Source organism: Dipodomys spectabilis, unplaced genomic scaffold (assembly GCF_019054845.1).
Source record: "Dipodomys spectabilis isolate Male_0828 unplaced genomic scaffold, ASM1905484v1 ptg000156l, whole genome shotgun sequence".
Classification (NCBI taxonomy): domain Eukaryota; kingdom Metazoa; phylum Chordata; class Mammalia; order Rodentia; family Heteromyidae; genus Dipodomys; species Dipodomys spectabilis.
This window is the reverse complement of record NW_024870833.1, coordinates 686,317-701,775: the sequence shown is the minus strand read 5'-3', so window position 1 is coordinate 701,775 and position 15,459 is coordinate 686,317. Positions and strand designations below refer to the sequence as shown.

The 15,459-nt window shown below is 31.4% G+C and overlaps 1 protein-coding gene across 1 annotated transcript in view; it reads right to left on the bottom strand.

Moving 5' to 3' along the window:
• Dmd (dystrophin) overlaps window positions 1-15,459 on the bottom strand; it is a 1,242,252-nt gene that overhangs the window by 788,806 nt on the left and 437,987 nt on the right. The window lies entirely within an intron of this gene.

Sequence of the window (15,459 nt, the reverse complement as noted above, 5' to 3'; positions counted from 1 at the left end):
CTTCACTCACTTTTATGAGTTTGACTAGTTCAATACCAGATACAATAGGATCATATAGTACTTATCTTTCTGTGACCGATGTCTTTCATTTAACATATACCCTCAAGGTTTACATACATCAGCAATGACATTGTATTTAAGGATAAATAATATTACATTGTATGATTTTGCTATACTTTATTCAACTATTTATCTTTCAATGAACATTTATGTTAACTCCTTATCTAGACTCCTGTGAATAATTCGGCCAAGACCAAGGGAGTCAGAATTTGAGTTTCATTTACTTTGGATATATATGTATACATATATATAAGATATGTGTGTGTGTGTATACACCTTCCTTCCACTTCACTTTTCCCTTTTTTCATTATAAACTCATTGAGTTATAATCTATATATCAGAAAATTATACACTTATAATTCAATAGCTTTTGTAAATATATGAACACAGCATGTCTTTCCTTTTTGCATGTTTTCTTCAATTCCTTTCATCTACATTTTATAGTTTTCACTGGAAAGGTGTTTACTCTTTGGCTGATTTATTGCTAGCTATTTTTTGTAGTTTTTATAAATTGGATTGCTTTTGTGATTTCCTTTTCAGATCGTTATTGGTATATAGCATGTCACTGCTTTTTATTGGTTGGTAAATTGTATCCTGAAATTTTGCTAGATTTGTTTATTAGTTCTAGTATTTTTTGGTAGAGGCATTGGGGTTTTCTATGTAGGGGTTCATGTTATATATAAACAATGAAAATGTGACTTCTTCATTTCCCTTTAAATGCTCTTTATTTCTTTCTCTTGTCTGGTTGCTCTGGTTAGAACATCTAATGCTGTGTGTGTATCCACAAAGCATTTCTTTGAGAGAAATCTTTCAAATTTTCTCTATTTAGTCTGATATTGGCTATGGGTTTGTCATATATGGCCTTTTGTGTGTTGAAATAGGGTCCATCATACTTAATTTGTGTAGAATATTCTATCATGAAAAGATAGTGAATTTTACCAAATGCCTTTTCTGTATTTATTTGTGTCTTTCTTCATTCCATTGATGTGATGTGTCATGTCAGAAAATTTCACTTACAAATTTCATTAGGGTTTTCATTTTGGTTTTATTAATGATTTACTTTTTTTTATACAAACTTATTAGTCATTTGTATATCTTCATTGATACGTTTTAATTGCATGTTTTTTCTTAACATTGAGTTGAAAAACTATATTCTGGATAAAAGTTGTATGTGTATACGTATATATGTGTGTGTATGTGTGTATGTGTGTGTGTGAGAGAGAGGTGAGAGAGAGAGAAAGAGAGAGAGAGAGAGAGAGAGAGAGAGAGAGAGAGAGAAACAGTATTTTCCAGTGTGTAGCTTGACTGCATTTACTTCTTTCCTTGAACCACAAAAGTCTTTATTTTTATAGTCTAATTTGTATACTTTTTCTGTTATATGTTGTGCTTTTGGTATCATTTCTAAGAACTCTAACCATGATGATACAATTTTTTTCTCTTTTTTTTAGAAATACTATTTAATTCCTTCATGTTTATGATTCATTTTGAGATATTTAATGAGGTAAATGTAAATCTTTAATATGTGTATATTTACTTGTTCCAGCACCATTTGGTATAAAAGTTAATCCCCCACACTTCTGGTTGAATTGTCTTACCACTTTTGTCAAGTATCAAACAACTTTTGTCTATCTTCCCATGGTTAAACATGTCTTAGTTGTTATCAAGCAAGAATGGTCAGCTGTCATGTTCAAAGACTTCAAGCAAATAAGGCTTTCAACTTCTGCCAAAAGATCTATATATGTGTTTGGAAATGTATTAAAAGTTTAGATACTTTTAAGTCTTTTTAAAGCAGATAAAATGAGTGCTTGTATTCTGGCCTTTTGTGGCTTCTTCATTTCACAATATCCTCATTAGGTTAAAATGCCAGCCAGTCGACCAGTCTGTTTCTTGCCCTAATCAAGACTGAAACTTTAGGCCAGCAGAGTTGCTAGGTTGTCTTCTCATATGTTACCAAGGTTACTGAAAAGGCTTTTGTACATGTGACTTTCCACATTTACTTCAAATAAAACTCATCTCCTGTGGTGGTGAATCTGCTAGGTTTGGCTTTTTTATGGCTTACTCCACTCTAATATGACTGTTTACAACCTATAGTTGAGAGTTGGGAGCAACTGTTGGCAAATCGATCACACATTAGGACTGTTCTTAGTGAATATTTAATTCCAATAATCATCTTTCAATTTGGTGTGGGTCTTTGGTTGAGTTCCAGAGTCATAAAATGTTTTGTTTACCCTGCTCCATTTTATTGTTTTGTAGGGGAGATTTAGTAAGCCACTTCTTTCACTAGAGGCCTGGGTCTAAGAGACAGATTTCTAAGTCCTTATTCAAGTGGTAGTATAGGACCAGCCAGTTTACTTACATGAATTTTAATCTCATAATCTTATAGCAATCCTACTAAATATGTATTATTATCCTTGATTTTTAGTGTGTAAAACGACGCTTAGATCATTCAAATAAATTATCCAATCAAAAAATAGTGAAAATAAAAGAGCCAGGCTATTTACTTTCAAAGGTAAGGAACTCAAGCAGGAACATAGAAGTGTATTATTACCCATCACTTAGTTGGCAGGTTTGTTTAATTGGCTAACCTCAACTCAATTACTCTTTATTTTACTGTCTAGAGGAAAGGTTAATTGGTAAGGAAACACCAAATAAATCAGTAGAAGAAACATGTACTTTTGTCATGGAAACTAATCATTTAAAAAATCTTTATATTAGTTCATATAGTTGCTTTGGGTCTCATGTGTATTCTTAATAAACACAAACAGTCTAGCAATAGAAATCTTTGTAAATAATTATATTCTTGAATCTCAGGGTTTTTAGTTTTTTGGGTGTGACTGGGTTTTGAATTCAGAGGCTTGTGCTTGTAAGCAAGTACTTTACTACTTGAGTCACATTCCTAGGGTTTCATTCTAATTTTTTGAACAGTAAAGGTCATCCATTGACAAGTCACAAAACACTGAAAAATCCCATTTCTCCTCCTCCTCCCTTCCATCATAAGCATTAGTGGCTTCAAATTCCTTAAACCTTTGAAAGTATCAATTAATTACACCAACATTCAAGGTTCTCATAATCTCTTTATTGTTCAAGTAAACTTTTCCTCTCTATCTACCTCTTTTAATCTTACTCAGTCTTTTCCATTTTTTCTTTTTTTGCCAGTCCTGGGACTTGAACTCAGGGCTCAGGGCCTAGGTACTGTCCCTAAGCTTCTTTGTGCTCAAGGCTAGTGCTCTACCACAGCACCCACTACTACAACCACAGCACCACTTCTGTTTTTTTTTTTTTCTGAGTAGTTTATTGGAGATAAGAGTGTCATGAACTTTTCTGCTTGGGCTGGATTACAGGTGTGAGCCATCAGTATGCAGCTCAGTTTTTTCTTTACTCTCTAAAATTCCACACCACTAAGGACAAAGGACTAACCAATGCAACAGCAACACACGCAACTTGGAAATAAACTGTACAACTTGTGGTTGGGAGAGCAACTGGTGGGGAGGAAGAGTGGGAGAAAAATGAGGGAGGAGCCAACAAGTTTGATAAGAAATGTACTCACTACCTTAATTATGTAACTGTAATCCCTCTGTACATTACCTTGAAAATTAAATTAAATTAAAAATACATAGTCATATCTCCTCAGATATTGAAAAAAATAAGCCTAAAAAGAGCTCAAATTTAATCTCTTTAATCAGCCAAGGTATTGTGGAATACTCACTTGATCATTTATCTTGTACTTGTCATTTGTATTAGCAACTTTGTTTACATAGGTAAGTATGATCACGTTCACATCACTGACTTTTGCTTTTTTTTTATAACTTTGGTCAGTCTTGGTCAAATATCCTGATTTTTGAGATATAATGTGATATTTTATAAAATGAATCTAAAATTACAGCTTTGCTTTGTTTACTACCTCATAGAGTTGGTTGAAAAGATGTACATGAAAGATCTGTGAGTTATTGTGAAGATTAAGGGGAAAACATTTATAGAGTAATCACATGTACACAATAATCACACAAAACTCAGTGTCATCCAGCGTTACTTCTTATCACTTTCAAACTTATGGATGAGCAAACAAGCACAGAGTAATACGATTTACAGTAGACAGTGAGGAAGGATAGGAATCACTTCTATACTTTGGTGTAAGAATGGGAAAAGGTTTGTATCTTTCTCACAATATCAATTTATGTTTATATTAACCATATATAGTCTTTGTTATTCTCAGTTGTTACCCATGACAAGTGTTACAGAACATATGTGGAGATAAATATTTGTAATGTAATTAATATTTAATCTTGGATATAACAATATTAATTTGGTCAGATAGATTAGTAAGAGTAGAAAAAGTAAGAGATCACTTTTGAGACTTCAAACAAGAGGTCCCACTGGGGCAAGTTTTATTTACAATTTTATGTTCTCAGGTTATCATTGTATGGTATGAACAGTGTATCTGCACTTTATTCATTAGAGTGCCTCAAACATAAATGTCATATTTCTGATCTGTAATATTGTAAGATGAAAATTTTGAACATTGTGATTGATTTTCTTGATCTAATCCTCATATTTTGTTTGTCAGTTCCTTTGATTTATGCTTATTTATCATGGTAATCTATTGTCATATAAAGATCACATGTATTATTTCACATCATTACTCACTGCTATTGTTCATCTGCCACAATGGTTATCTAAACCCTTTTTAATAACTAAACCCTTTCTTGATTATAGTGTTTAATGATAAATATGTTCCCCTGGAACTCTTTAGTTTACTGGTTAGCAAGTCATTGATATGAGAAAGAGATTTCATTGAGATAAAGTTAGTTGTCTGGGAATTCCTGCTAGCTCTCCAATGAGAAAATGAATGGCAATCACATGTGTCTTCTTTGCTTGTCTTTTTCCTTCCCAATGTTCATAATTAAACAAATAAATACTTATTTTGTAACCACCTTGTTTAGATCATTCCACAGATTGATTTTATTATATCCTAAGTTGACCAGTGTATTATATCTGATTTCTTTTCATTTTTCTATATTGCTACTCTCCTTTGTATTTGTTTTCTTAGCTGCCAGATTGTATTTAGCCAATTCCATGAACAAACAAAACCAAAAACAAAATCAGAGGAAGGTGACATTTTAGAAAGTCCTCTTGTCTCCTAATCATCTCATCAATTCAGTCGCCAAATGACTTTTACCTATCAAGTATTTCTTGAATCTGCCATATGTTTACAAGTTCTAGTGTGCTCAGTTTTTGCTCCTAATGTTAAATACTAAAAATTTACTTAACTTGAGGTATCCTGCTGTCAGTCATACTTTCATCAGAACCCAACAATCCAAATGTGCTTTTATCTTATCCCAGAAAAAAATGTTCTTTGGTTATAAAAATCTTCTATGACTCAATCCATCTTGACTACTCATTTATCACCATATCACATGTCAGTCATTTTTATCAACGACATCTTGCCAAACCTGACAGGGATGATTGATTCATGTTTTCTTTTTGATAAATATGGTTATATGCAAGCATTTATACATATCCAAACATTGTCTTAGAACATATGATGAACATTCACCTTTCACTTAATATGCAGTCTAAGACTTGTCCTAATGCTTTGTGGATCTTTGCTTACATAAAAACCTATGTTTCATTGCCTGTGACTACTTTTGCTATCTTTAAAATAGCATTACATTTAGAAATGCTGGAAAGAACCTGAAAGTAAAATCTTTCCAAAATCTTGTAGGAAAAAATCTTTTCATTTTCAATCTTTTTTTCTTCAAATTTTGTACTAGGGCTTGAACCTAGAGCCTTGTACATGTTATGCACGTACTCTAATGCTTGAACTGTGTTTACAGTCCCCTTTTTGAGACAGGGTCTTACTAATTTCTCCCTGCCTGGCCTTGAGCTTAAGACCTTCTTGTTTCTGGCTCTTGAGTAGTTGGGATTACAGATTTGTGCAACTATCTCTGGCTTTCATCTCCAGTCTTTAAAAAGTTGTCTCACCAATATCTAACTCAAATTTCTTTTGCTAATCACTTTAATCAAGCCTTTCAAAGTATTTGAATTATTTTTTATAGAAACTAGAATTCTCTTTCTCTAGGCATTCTTAGTTTAATAGCTTTATAAAGTTAAATAAGAAAATTAGAAAAAAATAGGTAGCTACTATGAACAATTTGGGAACCACACACTATTGACTCTTGGCAAATATATTCACATATGGTAAGAACCAAGTAGAAGATACTGTAAAAACTACTTTAAAACCTTTTAAAAACATCTATATTAGAATCTATCCATTAAATTTGAAGTAGGAATTGCTAGTTTTTTTATATAAATAATGGCAACTAGGGATAATTCGATAAGATTAAATTGAAGTTGTTTTAAGAGAGCTGCTTTATATTGCTGCATATATTTATATTTATATGCAGTCTTTCAATGTAGCCATTTTTTCTTATTTCAATGATTTTGCTCACACAACTCACACAACTATTTTTTGCTCCCTTGCATGACAATTTATTCTTCATTTGACAACTCTTATTCTTTAAGATCAACCCCACAGATCATCCTACTAAAAAACCTTCCCTCACTGTGACTGCTCCAGTCACATATAAGTCCATGGTAGGTTATAGATAGTGTGCAGTCACTGTATCTCGAGAAACTGATATTGTCATAGCACATAATGCAACAAAACTTTTGGCTCCAGTTGGTCAGTTGTGCTAAAATTTGCCAAGATGAAAAGAATAAAATATGACATAAAAAGATTAACTATGAAGCTAATTTTTCAAAGTCTTTTGAGAAAGAATTATGAATGTCCTTGAAAGCTTTTTAAGAGTCACCAGAGAACAGATGGGAAGAGACCAGCTTTTTCATAGACACCTGTGGATAATAATGTCTGTTTGATCCTCTCTGATCTATCTAAAAATAGCTTTTTAGTGGTAAGGTTTGCATCTAAAACATCTTGTAGATTTAGGTTGAATGAGGATAAAATATCCAATTTCAGGAATCATTGCTACTTAATTCACCAGGAATATTAGCTCAGATACAGTGAGGACTGAAGTAAAAAAGTGTACAAATTATGAATGAAAGAACTTTTTGGGGAGACTAAATTAGGAGGATCATGAGTTATAGGCCAGCTTAGGTTACAGAGTTTATTTGAAATGAGCCTAGGCCATCCCGTAAAACTTTTTCTGAAAAAGGAAATTTAAAAAAACATTTAAAAATTATTTTTCTATCAGTAGCAGTGAAAATCAACATCACTTCTCTCTTGCGTATATTAATTACAGAACAATCTTTAAAATGTTTATTATTAGCCAAGCTCCTTTCATTTTTATTAAAAAGAACAAATCCAAAGTCTAGAATTTTAAAAAAAAGGATTAATGGGACTGATCATAAAAAAATTAAAAATTTATTCTAGCTCTGTAGTTGTATTTTTAAGCTATATAATAATGATGTCATTTGTAAAAACATTCAGTTTAATAAAATAGGAATAGAATTTCTTACCATTTGAATTAAGAAAATACTTACTTGCTATTTACTATGTAGCAAACTTTCTGCTATGTGCTGTGGGTTATAGAGATAAGGAGAGTACCTTGTCCTCATGAACTTTTCAGTGTTTCTGGGGATAAATACATAAATAGGTCTAATATATGATAAATATAAAATGAGTATTACAAAAAGGGGCAAAAAGGAGAAAAACTGCTTCTGCTTGAGACAAGAAGGCCATATTAACAGAGCACTTTGTATCTCAAGGGATGTGCAGAATTAAGAAAAAGGATAATAAGGGGAAAGGAAATTCAACAAAAATGAATGGCTTTTGCAAAACATGAAGGAAAGAATACTTCAGGGCATTTTATGCTTCAGACATAAGCTGAAATAGTAGAAATGATGAAAAATATAGTTGGAAAGGCAGGCCCATGTCCAATTCGCTTGTTACTAATCACAAGTACCTTAAATAACTAGAATATTGGTTAGGTAGAAACTGGGATATATATTAGAGAGAATATTATATGTAAGAACTTGTATAAGCAATGCAAAACTGAATCTAGAATATAAGTACTTGGGCAAGTGGTTTTAACAGTTTATGTCCTTACCACCCATCTGTAAAATTAAAAGCCAAATAGCACCAATCTTATAGAGATGTTGTAAGGATTATGTGTGCTGTCATACAATGTACATCATTATCACTATCATCATCATGATCTTCATCATCATTATCCAGAAGACCTAGGTATTATAAAGTTAGACAGATGCTTATGAAAAAACAGTTCATATAAATGAGCAAAGGGAGCCAGTGTAGCAAAGTGAAGGCAACGTTTGCATATCCAAAGCAGTGATTCTCGAACTTTAATGTACACATGAATCACCTAGAAATCTTATTAAAATGCTGACTGTGATTGATTAGCTTCTGCATTTCTTAGCAACTCTCAGGTGACATCTGTGCTTTGGACCAGAGACCACACTTTTGAGAAGCAAATATGAAACATCTGTTACTCAGCTGCAGCTGATGGTACGAAGAAAGTGTAGGAGTAAGTATCCAGACATGTTCAAAGACAGAATTAATATTTTGAAAAACTATAAATGTTCTAAATTTTAGATGTTGATATCCTTAAAAATAGAGTTTACTAAAATTCATTGCATGCATTCAGGCTGGGCTAAGTTTGCAGACACTCAGTTTGTTATCTCTGAGCTGATTGAAGACAGAGTCAAGGTCAAAAGTAGTGATAATAAACAAGTGGACTAGAATTGGGGTTGCAAAGATCCAGAGGGTAAAATGTGAATGTGTGAGCAGGTTTTTAAATAGTGTTTTATACAGATGTGTTCAGTACATTTTTTAAAAGGGTACACAGTGAAGAGCTTTTGAACAATATTAAAATGTTTTCTTTTAATTTTTAGGGAATATATCACTGAAATAAGCTATTTGATGCTGAAAACTGAAAGCTGTTTGGCTAGGGAAGTCCAAATTAAGTTAAGGTATACTTAAGAGAAAACAGTTGTTTTACAAAGAATGCACAGAGTATTATGAATTGCTAATAGACATTTTTCAAGTAGAGGTCCTACTAGGCTTATTTTAATGTATTAGATCCAGCTTATTTCTAATTAGCAACATCCATTTGAATGCAAACAATGAGCTAAGGCTTTTAAACAACAATTTCTTTCCTTAAGTACACTTAGGAGTGCCTCCTCTTATCTTATTGTGAATTTACTTGGCAAAGTAGCATAGAACATATACAGGTAAACTTTGCTTCAAACATTCAGAAGAAGTTATATAAATAACAACTTCTGATAAAACATTATTATACAATGATGACTTTTAAATAGCCCCAACTTTACTTTAAAAGTCTAAGTACTCTGTAAGAGATTTGTCAAACATCCTTGTAATGATATGAAGACATGATTTCTACTGGGACTGCTTGTCAAATGGTGCCAATATTCCTTTGAGAAGAAACTACTGCTTATTTCTTAGTTTTGATATATGACTTCACTTAGACAAAACCAGTCGTGTGGCAGAGAAATTCCAAGATGAGCCTGAAACAACTGAGCAGGAAGCCTGAAACAGCTTCTATTAACCAAGAGCAATAACCTCTGATTTATTAGGACATTGAATAAATAAGAACTTGGGAGTCCATACTGAATTTAATTTAGAGAGAAAAACATAAAGCTGATTTTTTAAAATCAGAAGAATGTCAGTTGGCAAATACAGGATCATGTCAGAATTGAGAAACCATCATTTTGGAAGTCTGAGTGTAATAAAGTGAGTTGGGAAGGATTTGAAATGGATACAAATACCAGTAAATCACTTACTAATCTCAAAGAAAACACGTGACTTTAGAATGCAAGATCTGATGTTCACCACATTAACCAAGTGATATAGCTTAGCAGCATTTAGACTGGGACTGGCTCATGTTATGCATCTCTGGATATGATATATGATGAGGTACATAGCATATTATATATGAATATATGCATCTCTTCAAGACATGTATAGAACCATACTTCAGTTGAGAAGAAAGTCAGGTTATAGAGAACAAGGTAAATGATACAATGAAGGAAAAATGGAAATAGAAGGTAAAGTATTTTTGAAGATATTATCCTGGAATTTTTCTTATATCAATTCACTACAAAGAAGAAAAGAGATGAGGAAGATGATTTAGACTAAAAGACTAAAGAAATAAGTAATGAAATGTTATGTATAACTTACTTGGAATATTGCTACTAATAATAACCCAAAATATGGAAGATGTTTTAACCTACTGGAGAAATGTGAATACTGACTGAATACTGAAAAAAAAGCGTTCCATTTTCCATTTTCTTGAGTAAGAAAATACATATGGCTATATATAGCATAGACATGTAAATTATGTATTACAAGGTGGTGCATGATTAAGTAGTAAGAAATGAAGTATAGTGATGTTTATAATTTACTTACAAATGTTAAAAATGTGTGTACATATATGTACATCATATTACATCTCATAAAATATTTAGATGGAGATGTGTAGAGAAGAAGAAGGAGACAAAAAAAGCATACATGATGAACTGTTATCAAATGTTCATTCTAAGAATTTAGGAGAAAGATCAGGGTATCTATGGGTATTAATTATGCTTTTTTCCTATATAATACTTTTGATAAAATTCAGTAAAAAAAGAAAAATGAAAAAGAAAAATACAAGAAATATTTTGAAAAAAGTGGCATATTAGTTAAAATATTCTTCAATATAGGTTAGTACAATAATGGTCCAAGTTTTAAATGAAATTGCAAACTGTAACCCCCCTGCACAGTATTTTTACAATAAAAACATTTAAAAAATAAAAGAAGAAATTGCATTTGTCTAAATTGAGGAAATATAATTTCTTGAGATAGTTTTTTTTGCTAAGGTTATGATACAGAAACTCTACAGTATAGGTATTTCATTTCCCATAAACTTCTTTCATTCAATCTTGAATTAATTGATATCCCAACTAAAATACTCTTCAGCATAATAGAGTTTTCTTTTGGCCACATCCACACCAACATTTCTTACTGTTAGTTTTCTTGGTAATGGCCATTCTAACTGGGACAAGGTGGAATCTCAGCGTTGTTCTGATTTACATTTCCTATATAGCCAGAGATGTTGAACATTTCTTCATGTGTCTCTTGATTGGAATGTAAACTTTTTCAACCACTCTAGAAAACAGTATGGAGGCTCCTCAAAAGATTTAACATAGAGCATTCTTATGACCCAGCAATTCCACTCCTGGGCATTTATCCAATTGAACACAAACAAGGCCACACTAAAACTACCAGCACAGCCATGATCAGTGCAGCATTATTTACCATAGCCAAGATATGGAATCAACCCAGATAACCCTCAGTGGATGAATGGATCAAGCAAATGTGGTATATATACATAATGGAATTGTACTCATCCACCAAAAAAAAATGATATTGTACTATTTGTAAGGAAATGGAAAGACTTGGAAAAAATTATATTAAGTCAAGTAAGCCAGACCCAGAGAAACACAGGTTGCAAGTTTTTCCTCATTTAAGATAACTAGAATGTGCCTATATACCTAGAAGTAAACCCACTTGATGGTTAAAACAAAAGTACACTGCCACATGATAACTTATACAAATCTCTAGCATTCACAGACAGGTCAAAGTAGACGTTTTAGGAGAGGAGCACAAAGGTGCAATACCTACGTACATCTGATTATATAAAATAATATTTGTGATCCTCTCCTAATAGTCTTCTTTAGTTTCACTATGTGAACATTTAGAGTCCTCTCATGTCTAAGTTTAATTTATTTTCTCTTTTTGCCATCTAGTGTGTTTATTTATAGACTTGTAGGCACATTCTAGTTGCCACAAGAGAAGGAAACCATGCAACTTATATTTCTTTGGGTCTGGCTTACTTTGCTTAATATAGTTTTTTAGGAGAGAATCACAAATGTTCAATAGCTATGTACATATGATCATATGGAATGATGTTTATAGAAATGAACTCTAAGAAATGGAAAGAAGAGGTATTTTGTTATTTTATTTGGTGTTTAATTTCTCCTTTGTCATTTTTACTTTTGTCTTTTTGTCTCTTTTTATATTTTTATAATCTTTTGGGGAGGGAAAGGGGGATCACAGAAATGGAGGAACAATGGGTGAATAAATGCAGCAGTGATTCTCACTAACATGAACTAAAATGAACTATACAACTTGTGGGAGAAAGAGGTTAGGATGGAAAAACTGTGAGGAAATGAGGGAAGGAGTGACAGTGTACAAAAAGAAATATGTTCTTTATTTGACTTATTTAACTATAATTTCTGTATACATCACCTTTATAGTAACAATAAAAATGCATGAAAAAAGAAAAAAATATTGTTTATTATGCTGTCAGTAATCTATTGCCTGAAACATGGATCCCTGTATTGTCTTGACTAAAATGTCTTCCCTTGAAGTACTCCAGAAGAACAATAGTGCTCCAAATTGTAACTGTATATCAAAGTAAAAGCGATAGCAAAGTAGAAAAAGATCCTTTGTGAATAGATAACTGACCAATAAAGGACTCCTAACAATAATGTATTAAATAAATAATAGAAAATATCTAAGACTAGAAAGGAAATCAATTATATTGAAACACGAGCACAAAACTATTACAAAAATACATTTTGATATAATATACGTTTGTTTATCACCACATTAAATAAAAGCATTTTCAGGCAAATATAAGAAGCACTGCATTTTTGAAGTGTTTACAATTAAATAGAAGGAACTATTTCTAGTCTAATCTGCAGCACAATAGGAATATCATAGCTCACAATATCCTATTACATCTTGCATGAATAAATGGAAGATAAAAATGTGAACGGGCCAAAGATAATTAAGAGTCAAAAATATTAATAATTCTGATATCACCATTGCATATGTATGCAAATGCATATATACACCATTGAAATGTCACTGTACCCCATGAGTAGTATATGTTGATAAAAAATTTAGAAAAATGTTCGTGTAACTGGAAATGCTAGCTACCCTAATTTAACAATCATGTACATGTTTACCAAATTATCACACTAGGAACATAAATTTGTACAAGTAAACTAAAAACAAAATATAAAAATAAAACGAAGCATGGTCAGTGTTTGAGATATATACAACTCTAATGAGATATGAAAATAATTTCATAGGTACTGCTATATTACTGTGATTTTTCCCCTGAACTCAAAATAGAAGGAAATAATATTTTGGAAAACAAAGAAGTAATTTTTTCCCTATTCAAGATTCTGACAATTTTTTTGATCCTGACAATTCTTAAATTCGATTTATGGACCTGTGCTTCAAAACTATTGTACATAGGCTTTCTTTACTTAAACCCGCGACTTCTCTTTATAACGAATAGGTTTTCATTTGCATCTCCTTGTTTGTGAAGATCATTGCGGTGGCTAAGATATCATTAAACTCATTACTATCATGCTTAACCCTATGGACGTCATGCAGTTCTTCTGCTAATAATTGAAGCAAAAGTAAATGTTCTCTCTTAAATTACACAGTTAATTGACTATATTTTATACTTCATTTGCTTCTAACATAGACTAATGTTAATGGATGTCCACTCCTATTTGAATATTTCTGAGGAATTTCTTTTCATATTTCTGATATGTTACATTTTCAAAGATTTAAAATTATATAGCTCTAAGGCCCTAAATAGTTTTTTAGGCTGTTTTATTTTTTATTTTTTTGCTTAAATTATACACTTTCTTTCATGTGTGTCCTGGCTTGAGGAATGTGAACAGCTATATTTAAAGACTATTACAAATGAAGAATATGATTAACTCAAATGGGTATCTTATTTTTCACCTGTGCAATAAATAATTTCTATTTGCTTGTAACTTTCACTTGTGTTTCTCTAAAAGCATGCTATTGATTAACAATGATTTCATGATTATAGCCTTCTCACAATTGTTACGTTAACATATCCTTTAGGAGATATTAATTTATTTATTTGTACATGATTTGCTATTGCAGACTTAGAAATAGCTGCGAATGAACTTAGAGAATCTTTCTTATATATTTTATTTGTTATATTTAACGGAACCTAAATAATATGAAAATCTTGAGGATGTTTGTCACAGAACTGATTGCAATGAAATTTAGAATATGCTAACATTTATTTTTTAAATGTAGCATGAAGTAGACAACTTTAAAAGCTGAGTTAAAAAACTCAAAGAAGCTGATCTTGACTTTTTAAAGCACAAAAGTGCAATACTTAATATAGGTCAAAATATTGAAACAGGAGAAAATTTTCTAACCAGTTATAGCCAAATCCCTTGCTGTAATTAACCTACAATTTGGATCATATTTCACAGCATAGTCAGCTTCTACTCCTTTCTTATAAAATTGAAGCAGATATAAAATTGAAACAGATATAATGCACTCAATTTATTTATAAATTATCAATTACATTTAGAAGCCAGTAACATAAAACAAGATTTTTAAAATTCATTAGATTCATAAGAAAATATTATGTGTTTATATAGTATATTGGAAAATATTTACAATGAGAAACAATACCTCATACATGTTAAGGTATTTTTGTATTCAAGATATGTATTTATAGTATTGTAACCCATTTATTTAATCTTCTTTTGTTTCTTTTCATCTTTTTTTAGAATATATCTAGCTTAGTTCTTAATTCACATTGTAGAGTTTTAAACCTGTTTATAATATAAATGTATCAGTTATTTAAATAATGGTAAACTTTGGGATTAATAGAAGTTGTTTCTTCTTTGAAAACAAACTTTAAAATTGGGTCTCTATTTTATCTTTATATAATCAAATATATTTTATAAACCAAGATTTAAAATAAAACGTGTTTAATATTATTATTCTTAAATGTCCGCAAGACTTGTGTGTGTGTATGTTTGTGCATGTGTGAGCACGTATATGGATGGAAATTAACTTGTATGTATGTTTTGTACAAAGGTAGGATTTTTATCTACTTTCTGAGTGATGTCACATGAACAAAAAGACATGGGTAAAAGACAATGGACATATTTACAAAGCCTCCATTCTAATACATGACAACCAAAGATGTTAATGAATAAGGTGTTTCTGTCTTGTGTATACAATAGAATGTAAGGGCTTGGCAACAGAAATGAGTTTTCCATGTTCATAATATTACTCTCATTTAATAAATAAAAGCTAAATCCTCCTTTACAAAATAAGAAACATTAGTGTCAATAATTAGAAGCACAATACCAGATCCCATTTCTAAAATATCTATGCTTTCCAAGTTCCATTGCATGCATTTGGCTGTCAGTGCTTTCAGTGGAATATAAGAGAAAGTTAAATGATGACTAAATTCAACAATGACCATTTTTTCTTTTATTTTCCTCTCTAAATTTGAATACTTTTGGCCTACATACCTCTTCAAGAATGTACTAACAGATGTA